The sequence below is a fragment of the Pteropus vampyrus genome, unplaced genomic scaffold (genome assembly GCF_000151845.1).
Source record: "Pteropus vampyrus isolate Shadow unplaced genomic scaffold, Pvam_2.0 Scaffold191, whole genome shotgun sequence".
In the NCBI taxonomy this organism is placed as follows: Eukaryota; Metazoa; Chordata; class Mammalia; order Chiroptera; family Pteropodidae; genus Pteropus; species Pteropus vampyrus.
Window position 1 is genome coordinate 430,828 of NW_011888972.1, and position 13,711 is coordinate 444,538.

Below are 13,711 nucleotides of genomic sequence, written 5' to 3' on the forward strand. Positions count from 1 at the left end.
ATTTCATGGGGCCCATGAACATCCCAAAGGGCACGTGCAGACCCACTCATCCATAATTCCAGGAATCCCCTGGAATCCTTGTTTAAAAAAGCCAGTTCCCAGGTCCCACACCCACTCAATGAATCAGGATCTTTGGAGGTGGGCCTGAAAGATTTTGAACCACTCTCTAGGTGAGACTTGTATTGAGTAGACTTTGAGAACCGGGATAAGGATCCCCTCAGGAGACAGAGTTCTTCAGGGCATTGATCTTTGTATCTTATTCATCCTAAAATGTCATGATGTGACAGAGAACAGGAGAAGAAGGGGATCATTTCTGGCCATAGTGATGAGAAAAAGTAGCAATAGGAGATGAGAAGGATGTGGCCCTTGGCAAATAGGTAGGTTTTCAGTAGGCTGACATGAGGTGGTGGAAGACATCGCAGGCACAGAGATTGGCAGAAGCAAAGGAGAGAGGCTAGGGAGTGCAACGTGTGTATCCCAGAGCTGGTAGGATAGTCAGAAATAGGGCCAGAGAAGAGGTTTGTTTAGACGTTAAATAGCTATCGACCTCTTACTTTGTACTAGACACTGTGTGACACATTGAGAATAAAAATATGAATAAGACGTGACTTTTGCTCTTAAGGAATAAAGACGATCTAGTAATAGAGGAAACAAACAGAAAATGTGATAGAATGTAACAATGGAGAGTGAGATTAGAGACATCTTCACAGAGAAGGTAATGAAAGGGAGACAGAATGAATAAACATTAGCTAAGTGGACAAGGTTAGGAAGGGCATTTCAGGGAAAAACAATAAATTACCCAAGCATGCTGTGGTAAGACAGTGGTGCCCGTTCTTGTTACTGCAGATAGACTGGTATAGCTGAGCTATAGGGATCGAATAAGGAATTGCTAGAAGCTAAAGTCGGACAGGTAAGCAGGGGTCAGAGCACAAAAGGGCCTTGCATGCCAAAGTATGTTGTATAATTGGAAGCCCTTGAAGAGTTTTAAAGGGAAAAGTGAACTGTGTTTAAGTAGCTGGTTACAGTGTGAAGAATAGACTGAGCAGGGGAAAGGCCAGAGGAAGGGAGAGTGGTTTAGAAGGTTGTCGGAGGTGTCTCAAGGGACAAATGAGGTTCTGAACACACGAGAGGGAGTGACAGATCCAGAGAGGCGTTTCTAAAGAAAAATCAATAGGCCTTTGCTGACTAGGTGAATATGGTGAGTAGGAAAGGAGTTAAGGGCTTAAGGCCATCAAATGGCATTAAAATGGCCTTAAGGGGCCCAGGTTTAGGAGCCGAGGTCAATGGCAACTGGTGACTGTGGTGTCATAATCGCTAACATTTACTGAGAGGCCACTGTGTGGCAGGTACTATACTAAGCGCTCTGTATGTACTTGTTCATTTAATTCTCATGACAGCCTTACTGGGGCAAGTATTACTATAATCCCCATTTTCTAGCATTATTTAAGAAGTGGGCAGAGAATGAGGAGCCGATGAAGGAGACTGAGGTTATATTCATTAAATATTATGAATGTCGTTCTTGTTAATTTATATACCTGTCTGTTTAGGTAAGTACTTATTTGGATTTTTCATGCCTAGTGCTATGCCAGGTGCTTTGGGAGTATTATAATGTGAGGTACCGTGTGTGCTCAAGGTGACAGTAATTTAAAAAAAGCATCACTGAAAAGTGGGACTGGGGTCGGTTATTAAACAAGAGGAAGGCTAAGATACAGAGACGAGATGGGAGGGCATTCGAAGAGGAAACAATATGAAGAAAGGGATGGAGATGGGACTATGCCTGGTGTGATCCATGAAGAGTGAGCAGGAAACTGGTGTAAGTGTAGTGCTGGTGACAAGTGTGAGAGCGACAGGAAACAAGGAGAGCAGAAAAGCAAGCTGGACTGACTCGTTGCAGCTGGAGCATGATGAAAACGGCACTTTAGGAAGCTTTTCCCAACAGCTGTGCCTAAGATAGACTGGTAAACAGGAAAGGGAAAGCGGCTAGGAATCTCTCATGGAAATCCACGTGTGAAGCAATGAGCCCCGGGGTGGCGGAGGTCTCAATAGCATCGAAGAAGGATGTATGTGTAAGTGAGACCTGTTATAATGCAGTACATGAGAGATCTGTTTTTGAACCCTGAACCCAAAGATGAGGCCAAGCCTTTGACCTGAGAGACCGGAAGAATTATGGTACCGCTAATAGAAATGGGGTATGGAGAAGGGGAGCCGATTGTTAGGGTAAATAATCTATTCTGCATTAGTAAAATTCAAAATAGCCGTGGTTTGGCGTAAGGTGCTGATCCTCTGAATTTATTACCTTCCTAAGATACAATCAGGAACTAGAAAGTACTAGAACTGTGTGTGTGTGTCTGTAGATGATAGATATAGATAGATAGATAGATAGATAGATAGATAGATAGATAGATAGATAGATAGATAGATAATAGATAGATAGATAGATAGATGATAGATAGATAGATAGATAGATAGATAGATAGATAGATAGATAGCCGCACTGCACACTGCTGTATCCCACTAATGCTGTATAGGCCACCGGTTGAGAGGGAGAGTCAGAGAGATAAGGGGATCGAGATATCAAAGAAGCTAAGGGAGGTGAAATTTCTAAGGTAGGAAAGATGAATAATAGCAAATGCTGCAGAGGTCAACTAAGTTATTCAGCCATAAGAGAAAATGTCCATGACATCTGGCTTTTAAAAGATAGTTGGTGACCTTATCGAGCGGTTTTATTGGACCGCTGTGGTTCAGAAGCCAGTTTGTAGTGGCTTGAGTAGCGAGGTAAAGGATGACCGTAAAGGAAATGATTGAGAGCCTTGACGACATTAAAATGCAAAACTTGAAAATAACAGAAAATACTAAAATATCATAAACAAACTAAAAAGGCCAAATTATAAAAATACCTTTTGTTTTCCAGATTTTTTTTTTTAATTTCAAAAGCGTAGATAGGGGATTGAGGACCTACACGACCTCTTTGGAAAGCAATTTAGCAATATATAGTAAAGTCGAAGATGTCCTTACCTTTCAAGCCACTAATTCCACTCGCAGTGCATAAGGACTCATACAAGGATGTTCATTGCAGTATTGCTTCTAGTAGTGACAAACTAGAAGCATAGATGTCTATTATTAAGTGAACGGATTGGTAAATTGTGGTATATTCACATGAAGGAATTCTTTATTAAAGTTAGTTAAAAGAAATGAACTATATATGTAGAAACATGGAAAAATTTCGAAACGAAGAAGCAAAAAAGCAAATCGTGATGTGTAGTTTAGTGGTGAAATCAGTGTTTATCTGCAGAGCAGATCACTATAACGGAGATTGTCATGTTCCTTCTCTGTACTCATCATTTTTTTTTTTTTTACTATAGGAGAGATGATGATGGCATCTAAGGTTTTTTCCATTACTGATTATTTTTCCACGATAAAAGATTCCAATCACCAGTTAGTCTTACAGGGTTACGCGTTTGCATTCCTGTATCTTAACTGGTTATATCCATTATACTTGTATTTTCCAAGCTGTGATATAATGAAGCCTATATCCCATTTATAGGTTGTTATTTCTAATGCCTTCCTGGAACCCCTTACGCGTCCTGAATTTTTCTTTCTTTCTTTCTTTTTTTTTTTGTGGTAAAATACATGTACCGTGAAATTTACCATTTTCACTGTACAATTCAGTGATATTAAATATATTCAAGATACAGTGCAACCATTACCTCTTTTTTATTATTCCAAATGGAAACCCCGTCCCTGCTAAACGGTCACTCCCCATTTCCCCATCCACAGGCCCCCCGCAGCTTCTCCTCTGTTTTCTGTCTCTATAGAGTTACATATTCTAGATGTTTCATATGAATGGAATCATATAATATATGACCTCTTTTTGTGTTTGGCCTCTTTCATTTAGCATGATGTTTTCATTTAGCACGATGCTTTATAAAGGTATAATTTACAAACATTGTCTGTGCTATTTCGATATGTGTATATACATATATATGCGATTGTATACATTGTGAAATGATTAGCATGACGTTTTTAAGGCTCATCCACGCTGTAGCACGTATCAGTACTGCATTCCTTTTAATGGTCGAATAATATTTCATTGTATGGATACACCACATTTTGTTTATCCGTCCATCCATTGAGGGACAGTTGGGTTGTTTCCACTTTTTAGCTATTGTGAATAGTGCTGCTATGAACATATATGCCATAGGTTTTACTTGAACACCTGTTTTCAATTCTTTCGGGTATATACGTAGGAGTGGGATTGCTCGGTCATATAGTAATTCTATGTTTAACTTGTTGAGGAATCGTCAAACTGTTTTTCACAGCGGCTGCACCACTTTACATTCTCAGTGGCAGTATATGGGGGTTCCAAGGTCTCCATATCCTCACTAACACTTGTTATTATCTGTTGTTTTGATTATAGCCATCCTTGTGGATACGAAGGGGTATCTCGATTAGTGATGGCAAGCATCTTTTCATGTGCATGTTAACCGTTTGTGTATTTCCTTTAAAGAAATGTCCATGAAAATCGCTGCTCTTTTAAAAAGTGGGTTATCTTTCTGTTTTTGAATCATCACAGTTCTTCATATATCCTGGAGCTGTAGATAAAATCATATATCAGATATATGATTTCCAAATATTTTCTCCCATTCTGAGGGTTGTATTTTCATTCTCTTAATATCTTTTTAAAATAACAGCTTTATTGAGACATAACTCACATACTATATAATTCACTCACTTCAGGTATCCAAATAACTGTTTTTAGTGTATTCACAGAGCTGTACAACTATTGCCGCAGTCGATTTTCAATCATTTTTATCACCTTCAAAATAAACCCCATACCCATTTGCAATTACTACCCCACCATATTTTTCTTTAAGGAAGATTTTGCTTGATGTATTTGTAGTTCATCTTAAGAGTTGCTGAGCTGTGTCATCAGCCTGAGAAGCAAGTTTAGGGTAAGGTTTCCTACTCTATAAAATGGAGAAGCTAGCTTTTCTTGTATAAACGGGTTTAGAATGTTTGGAAAGTACCCCCTGAAATATTAGTCTATATGAACAAGCACCACCTGCGATTATATTTAAGGGATCCATACCCTGGTTAATGTCATTGGAGGCCAAATATCTACACACTAAAATCACTTTCAGAGGGCACATTTAGGTGTATTGTATTATAAAAGGATTATACTTATTGACTTCTAATACTTCTTCTGATTCTGAAATTAATTCAGGAAAATAATGAAGGGAAAGGAGATAAAGAATCCCTTATTTCTAGATTTTGTATTCACTATTCCTAAAGTTGGAGTCACCAAAATTGCAGCTTAGAGATCAGAAAGGAGTCAGCAGTCTGCTTTAGATTGAGCCTTAAAGATACCATTATCTTCATGGCATTTCCAAGACCAGGATTTGACCTGTTGTTTCGTAGTTTGGTCAGTTCATCCAAAGTTGATCATATTCGGAACTTGAATTCTGTAGCCAGTAGACAGGAAATACCACTGTATTAATTATTTTTTCTTACATGTGTATAACATTTGTCTTTCCTTTTTAGCAACTTTTTTTTCCTAATGAAAAGTAACACATTTGAAGAAAAGGGTTGAGAAGCAAAATATAAAATGTGATTAAAAATACAAAACGGCATTTCCACTTCTGGGTGTATACTTGTACACTCATGTTCATGGCAGCGCTATTCCCAACAGCCAGAAGCTGGAAGTGTAACCCAAGTGTCTGTCAATGAATAAATGGTAAAGAAAATGTGGTTTATACATAGAATGGAATATTACTCAGCCTTAAATGAAGGAAATTCTGATAATAACTACAGCATGGGTGAACTTTGACGACATACTGAGGTAAGTCAGTCACCTAAGGACAAATACTGTATGATTCCACTTAGATGAGGTCCCCAGGGAGTTAAATGCATAGAGACAGAAAGCAGAATGGTGATTTACAGGGGCTGGGGAGAGAGAATGAGGAGTTATTGTTTAATGGGTCTAGAATTTCAGATGAGGAAGATGAAAAAGTATGAATGTACTTAATGCCACCTGAGTTTATACTTAACAATGGTTAAAATGGTAAATTTTATGTATGTTTTATTATAATAAAAAGCATTCACCTCTATAAACGTGATCAAGTTCTAGTATCATACTATCGAAATAAATAGCGGTGGTTTAGAAACAAAACAAAATAAAGACATGATGTGCCCAGCTCCACTAAAGGGCTACGTATGTCGCACGATCCACCATACACGTGATTAATAATAGGACCTACGTCTTAAGTTGTGTGAATTAAACTAAATCATCCATATCTTTGGCACATAAGCATCATTCAGTAAATGTTAACTCTTAGTACTTGTGTCTACCAACCAGGTTCCCTAGTCCATGCACTGAGGACACATCGACATAGTTTTTTCCTGCTCCATTTTTGCCTAGATGGTATATAGAGCGCTTTCTTTCTGTTAATACATCGTTCTTGCCTAGGTAGATTACATCATACTCTGTCAGATAATAGCATTCTTCAATTACATCATACTAACTCATTCTAAACTTACTACACGTTGATATAAAAAGATTAAGTTACCAATAGCTGAATGGTCAAGGGATGTATTTTATGAATGTATTGTCTACCCCTTTCTCTAATAGAGAATTTAGAGAAGTGTTCTCTACATGATCTTTCCTTACCACCCTACCCTCTACCTCCTGGGCAAAACTAATTGCTCTGGCATTTGAATCCCTATAATACTGTATTCTGTTTTATTACAGCATTTAGTGTGGGAGCATCTCAAAGATGAGGACTGTACTTTAACTCATCTTAGCATAGTTTCAGGTACATAGTTAGAAGGTGCTATTCACTGAATGATAATGACTTCAGTTTCAGACATGTTGAGTTGGAGGTGGTGGCGAGGCACATCATATCTCGCGAGTAGTTTGAAACTTGATTCTTAAACTCAGGTTGAGGGTAGAAATATGCAGTAGTCTTTAGTCATCTTACCCATTGACGTAGTGACAGTCTCAATATTCATATAAGCGAGACTTTGATTACCTCGATGGATGAGATCGTTAAAGGAAGGAAAGATGTAATAATAAGAATCAAAGTGTGGACCCTCTGCATTTCCTGGTCTGCTTATTTAAAATAGATTCCCAGATCTACTTAATCCATTTCTTGAGTTAGAATCTTGGAATCTGCATTGTAACAAGCTTCTGTGTTACGTTCATTAAAGCTTCCCATGATATTATGTATATTAATGTTTGAGAGAGCCCACCGTAGAGAGTGAATATAGACGGAATCACCTAGAAGGCTTCCTTTTCCACATTTTCTGTAATAAACAGGTATCGTTTTAAATGGAAAACATCTTTTAAAATATTGGATGTTGATGTTTAGTGAGCTCAGGTCCGTTGTTCCTCTGTGCACCATATACCCTCGCATCTGCCTTTTCTATAGTGAGGCATCTGCCTCTCCTGCCCCACCCCTGCATGTGCCCAATCCTGTCTGGCTTTCAGAATCGAGGAGCTAAAGGAAGAAAAGCTTAATAAAGAGACTCGAGGTCCCATTTTATCTGGTGCTTCTTTATTGGTACCATTTCCCATTCCTCCAACAGTAACTAAAAGTTGCAAACGAATTTTCAATACATACCCTTTCATATTAACAGTTACATGGCAGATCGGTGCCACATTGCCTGTTCGTGGATTGTGGGGACTGTAGCCATGGATTTCCCAAGGCAAGGAGCCCCTAGAAAGCTGGAAACATTCAACCCCTGTGCCCTGATTCCTTCGTCAAAGTACGTAACCGATGACCCCACAGAGACAGTGAGCCGTAAGGGTTGTGTTTAGTGTGAAAGGGAGGATGGGCATGTGGAGGGAGAACTCCAAGTCGGTCACGTAAGGGACCTGCAACCTTTCCCCACTTCGCTCCGCCTGCCCTGTCAGCATTCCTACAGGAAGTGGAGCTATCATCAGGGCTGACCTTAAGCCAGAGTGTTTAAATGTTTTCCATGTGAGATTTGTGTGGCGATAGTCAATCTAGTTCTCCCTCTCTCCCCTCACCTGCATCTCTTTCCCCCGCCATCACGAACAACCTTTACGACTGCCGTGCCTTGTACCAACCCAAAGAGTTCCAAACTCCAACACAGAGATGAAACCTCAGCAGAGCAATGTCCATTCTGTTACCTCATGTCAAGGACACTGTTTTTGTTGATCCCAGAAGTAGGCTGAGGCCATAATTCTTGGGTTTACTCAGCTCAGATAGTCAGAGAGCAGATAGGGAAGATAGAAGGCTTGGTCCACAGAGACGGAGATGACCGGGCAGAAGAGTCGAGTTAATGCCACTTGGGGGAACCCTGGCCTCACTTTAAGCCTTTCTAATCTGTTTTGTTCCTGTCCCTGAAACCTCCATGACTCTGACCTTTGTGTTCTTTTCCAGGCAACCGGGGCAGTGTCTCAACGAAGACAGGAAGCTGCAGTAACACGCAAAACAGATTTACCTTTAGGGAAGTCACTTCTTGACCCTGGATTCCAGACCACAGTCTTTTCAGTCAGCTTACATTTTATGAGCACTTACTTAGACAGGTATTTTGTGACTCTGAGATAAGAAGTTGGGTAAGAGTTCTTGTCCAGAAAGACTTCGTGACTTGGAGGGGAGCATGGAAATATTAATAAGTGATTACTATATTATCAAGTGCAAGCACTACAATAGAGTCCAAAAGCTCAAAATGCCAGAACTGAGGGGCCGGGATGGGGGCGGAGGCCTTGCACCCAGCCATGGGAAGCGAGGGGGGTGGCAAGGTCACGGGGCCCAGCTGGTGCCTTCGCCTGGTCACTCCCTGCTGCTGGTGGCCTTAGGGGATGTCCTCAGATTCCCTCTTCTCACGCCAAGATCTTGGAAGATAAACCGAAGCACATTAAAATGTAGGGGAGTTTGAGCAAAAAATCCATTCTGATCAGGCACTGCCAAACCGGAAGTGGAGAAAAGGCAGAAGCAAAGTAAGAAAATTATTTATTTGCTCTAGCTTCAAATTCAGTTGTCTGTCTGTCCTATAGGTCACCATCCCATTAAAGCCACATTGTCTAATGGCCTCTCGGTTTAATTAATTTAACAACAAATACACAAACGTTTCTAAATGTGTCTGTATTAAACTAAACAGTGGGTGCATACTGATGTCTCCAGCTCTTCTCCATCGGCACAAGGACTGCTTCAGCCCTTGTCTTTGTGCGTCTGCAGCCTCTCAGCCTCTCACTCCAGCAGGGAGGCACAGGGCTCTGCAGTCCACCATCCGGTTAACCCTTCCGTGCCAGTATGTGTGGACAGAGTTTTCAGAACTGCTGGCCTGTGCCCACGCGGGGAAGAGGCGTGCCAACTAGAAGGCAGCGCTTACGTGCTGATGCTTTTGCCTGTAATCTTACAGACATCACTCATTTCCAGTTACCTGATGTGAGCCTTCGCCCCCACCCACTTCGGTACGTTCGTTTCGTACATTCGTGACGCAGTTAAATTCTTTCTTCACATTTTGCATTCTGACCTTGTATCTCTTGATCTAAAAGCTTTTTTTTTTTTTTTGGTTTTAATTGCATACGTCGAGTTTCACTCTTTGTGTTGCAAAGTTCTGTAGGTTTTGGAAAATGCGTAAAGTATCCACCATTACAGCCTCAGATAGAGAATAGTCTCAGTGCCCTAAAATATTCCCCCACGTGTTTCTCCTCTCCAACCCTCTTCCTCCTCCCCAGATTCCTGAAAGTCACTGATATTTTCACTGTCACTATAGTTTTGTCTCTTCTAAAATGTCACGTTAATGGAATTATGCTGTATGTAGTCTTTTCAGACTGGCTTCTTTCCCTTAGCAATATACATTTAAGGTTCATCCGTGGTTCTGCCTGGTTCGACAGCTCATTCCCTTTTATCCCATTGTCTCGAGCTACCACGGGCCGTTCATCCATTCTCTTACTTTGGACGCTTCTGCTTTTCAGTAATTATGAATAAAGCTACTATGAACATTCATGTACAAAAAAAAATCCCTCACGGAAGAAATATTTGAGCTGAATACTGAAGGAAAAGAAGGAGTTTACTAAGTAGAATGAAAACGGCATGATGAAGGGCAGAGTCGAATGAAAGAGCATGGCGGGCTTGGGGCCATCGGAAAGTTCTCTCTAGTTGGGGTGGTACATTTATGATGACGAAGCTGAAAGGTAGGATGGGGTCAGATCATCAAGACTCAGGGCGTCTGGGCTTTATCCTTACAGACTAAGGTTTTCTAACTTCACTTGCTCATCTTCTACCTTCACTGTTTTCATTTCTTAAATTTAGGCAATAATATCTTTGAAATCATGACTCTACTATATGTTCTTATGAAGACTGAAATAGAAGTATGCCTCTTAAAATTAAAATATATTCATTTCTGTGTCAACTGGTACACTATGAGTGTTTAGAAAGATGATTCTGAAAGCATCGTATGAGAGATTTTGGGTCAGAGAGTAAAACGCGATTATTTTAAAGGCTATTGAGATGACCAAGTCCTGAACTAAAAGACACCTTAATGACAGGGGTGGTAAAGGGAGAAAGGGATTTAAAAGGGATTTAGGAACTAGACTAGACAGGACTTATGCTTAATTAGAGGAAGGTAAGGGATATTTACGAATTAATAAATATTGGATTTGGTGAGCAATTAAGTAGAAGGGCGGAAGGTTAAAAGGAAGGATCTCGAATTACTCGCAGTTCTCTTGTCTCGGGAGTGAATGATGGCACCAGTTCCCCGAAGCAGAGAATAAGAGCCAAAGTAGGTTCGAGGGGAAAATTTCCCTCAAAAAATTTACTCATTTGCGATTTTCTTTTAAATTACAAATTTAAATGACAATACGTTCTTACTGTAACAAGTGAAATGAACCAAAAATACAAGAAGATAAAGTTAATGATACCTCCCCCTTTTTTTACCATTTTATTTTATTATTAGTCCCTCCCTTTCCGTATGTCTTTCCTTCCCGTTGTAGCACCTTTTCAATGAGCGTATATGCATGTATATACACATAGGTATATGTGCATACGTGTCTCTGTGTGTATGATTTTGATGATTACTTTTTTGTAAAAAAATATATATATTCCTGCCACATTTGCCCATCCATTCATCCAGTGGTGGGTAAGCAGATTACCTGTGTGCACCCAAACTTGAGTAGAGAGCGAAGTATCCACATAAAATTATTTTCAATTTTACATGGGAGATTTGTCTCTTTTCCCTCACGTATGTATGCATGCAGGAATGTGTGCATGTTTGTACGTATGCATATATTTTTCCATCTAAGCATTTATTTATATCAGTATAGACTCATGGATATTTATTTTATTGTTATATTTTATACTCATATTTTGAGTTGCCTACTAGTTGGCTCCTGTGTCCCTCTGACACGCCCCCATCATTGTGGGTTTTTTTTTTCCTTTTGAATACTCCTTTCTTGGTACTACCAGAAGATCCAGGCTCATCTTGTATATTCCTGCCCTAAACTGAAAATCCCTTCTTTCTGCACTAGAAAAATTGTGTGTGTTTTTATTCTGAGCTGCGTGGTTTCAGATTAGAAATCTGCCATCATTCAGACTGATGTTTTTGATAAGTAGTGCGTCTTTTCTCTTTGGCTGACTTCAGGATTTTTTTTTTTTTGTCTTTCATCCGCAGAAGTTTAATTATGACGTGTCTTGGCATGGATTTTTTTGTAACTCATTTTTTCTAATAACTGCATATTATTCCATATGTAGAGATATCACAATGAAAAATATATGCTTTTAAAATATAATCACCAATATACAAATATACATATAAGGAATATTTGTTGCAGTATCATTGTTAGTGGCAAAAAATTGGGAACAGACTGTAAGGTCAAAGTCAAGGTGCTATTCATTTTAGGGGAGGCCCTCAGAGCTGTGGGTTGAGTCACTCATATTCCTGTGCCAGGTAAGACTCCCCCCTTGTTTGTTTGGAAGCTCTTTCGGCCCCATTCCCCACTCCCATGCCCCCTTCACGCCACAGGCAACCATTCCTTAATGTCTTTTTTTGTTTGAATGTATTCTTATAAAATGCCATTTGTTGTTTTATGTGTGTGTTATTTTAATTTACATAAATCGTATTGTATTAGACATTCGATGCTTTTTTTTTTACCTAGCACCCTATTGTAAAGGACATTCCTGTCGCTATTTCTATCCATGTGAGGCATCCATTCTGTCTGCTGCACAGTGCTATCCCGTTTTTCCATCCATTCCTCCGGTGCTGGGGAAGCAGATTACCTCTAACTTCCCGTTAACATGGGCAACGATGTGATGAGCATCCTGGTACATGGACCCTAGGGACCTGTGCAGCAATTTCCTTGGCATGTAAGGGACATATATTATATTCGAACAGATATTGCAATATGGCTTTCCTAAAAAGGTCATAGCAAGTCATACTTGTATGAGCAGTGTGCGAAAGTGCCTGTTCCCCCTAATCTCTACCAACACTGGATGTTATCTTTCTCATTAATTCTTGCCACTCTTTCTGAGAAATACTGCATTTATTGCATTTTCCTGGCTGCTAGCTGAGCTTGGGCATCTTTTCATAGGTTTTTGTCAACTCGAACTTCAGTCAACTGCCCTGTTTAGAACCGAATTCTGAACGTGCTGAATATGAGATGACCTATCTAGTAGGCAGCTCAAAGCGTGAGCCTGTGGTTCCGAAGGAGATTAGAGTCACGAGGTGGCAAGTCAGGAGCCGCCGGCTGGTAGGTGACAGCCAAAATCGTGTCATTGGGATCTCAAAGACAGGACCATTCTAGAAGACAGTGTGAAGGGGAAAGAGCTGAACAGAACCCCCGCGAAGTCAGCATTGAGCAGCAGGTAGAGGAGGAGTGTTTGGATCTGAAAGGCTGAATTAGCTCAGTAATCCCTGCAGTAACCCTATGAGGCAAATAACTGTACCCGCATCGTGGGGAATGGCAGACAGAAGCTTAGAGAGCTGGGCAGCTTGCCCAAGCCCCGACCCGCGGGGCGTCTGAAGGCCTGGTTCTCGGGCCGCTCGGTGCTTCGGGGTAGGGGCGAGGCTGCGGCGGGCAGGGCGGCTCTTTCTCCGCGCTGACCTGCTCCGGAGCAGGGTCTCTCGGCCCCAGAACTTGGAATTTGCAGCTGGGTAAGTCTTTGTTGGGCGGGGGGTGCGGTCCCGCGCTTTGTGACATGTTTACCAGTATCTCTGGCCTCTACTCGCTAGATGTCAGTAGCTCACCCTCCCTAACTCTCCGTATTGTGACAGCCAAAATGTCTCCAGACGTGGCCAGGGGTCGGCATCAGCCGTGCTTGAGAACCCCTGCTTCGGGGGCTCACAGAACAGTCCCGCCTCGGCCCGAGAGGGGCGGTCACTGTGCGTGTTGGAACTTTCTGACAAAATCCAGGCCCTTTCTGCTACGGAACTTTGCTCTAGGTCCTGAGGCTGTTCGGCCTGGCCCCACTGGTTCCCTTTGCCCTAAGGAGATACCTGTCCTATCTGTGGGATCCTATCCGTGGTTAAAGCACTGAGGTCGGATGAATCCGAACCCAGCCTCTTATCTGCCCCAACCCCGAGGTTCTCAAAGTACAACAGGGATCAGAATCACTTGGAGGCCGGCTTGCCAGATTTAGAGAAAAACTGGAAAACAAACAACAAACCAGCCAAAAAAAAAAAAAAAGATGCCCAGTTAAACTTGAATTTCGATATAAAGAAGTCCTAAATATTGCAGGTATTTATA